This window comes from Eimeria tenella, genomic scaffold, assembly GCF_000499545.2.
Source record: "Eimeria tenella Houghton genomic scaffold, Eth_scaff1768, whole genome shotgun sequence".
Taxonomy (NCBI): Eukaryota; Apicomplexa; class Conoidasida; order Eucoccidiorida; family Eimeriidae; genus Eimeria; species Eimeria tenella.
This window is the reverse complement of record NW_013541597.1, coordinates 4,334-4,717: the sequence shown is the minus strand read 5'-3', so window position 1 is coordinate 4,717 and position 384 is coordinate 4,334. Positions and strand designations below refer to the sequence as shown.

General features: G+C 50.5%; 1 protein-coding gene across 1 annotated transcript in view; it reads right to left on the bottom strand.

Annotated features, from left to right (window-relative positions):
• The window catches only part of ETH_00037190 (uncharacterized protein), a gene marked incomplete at both ends in the record, with an annotated part of 4,822 nt that overhangs the window by 392 nt on the left and 4,046 nt on the right, over positions 1–384 (bottom strand). The window lies entirely within an intron of this gene.

The window sequence follows — 384 nt, the reverse complement described above, 5'->3', positions numbered from 1 at the left end:
CACCGGCGCCTGCTCACCAGGGCTCGCAGGGGCCTCCGAGGCGAATCCCGAGGAAATAAACAGCTATTTCGAACCCAATTCCAATTTTATTCTTTATTTTCGTATTCTCCTCCTTCTGGGGATCCCAGAAATGTCTTTACAGCGTTTCCGGCGCCTGTCGGCGACTTGGCAGCTCCGGGGGCTCCGGTGTATGTACACCCCAAGCGCAGGGGCCCCCACACCCCAACAGACAAACGCCAGTTTCTTTTGCAGCTTTGTAGCTCATTAAAATTGTAATTCATTTGATTTATTATTCATTTAAATGCATAACAAACAACTTTGCCTTTCTCCGCAGACTGCGCTGGCTTTGGCGCTGCATGCAACTCCCAGCGAGAAACCCTAAAC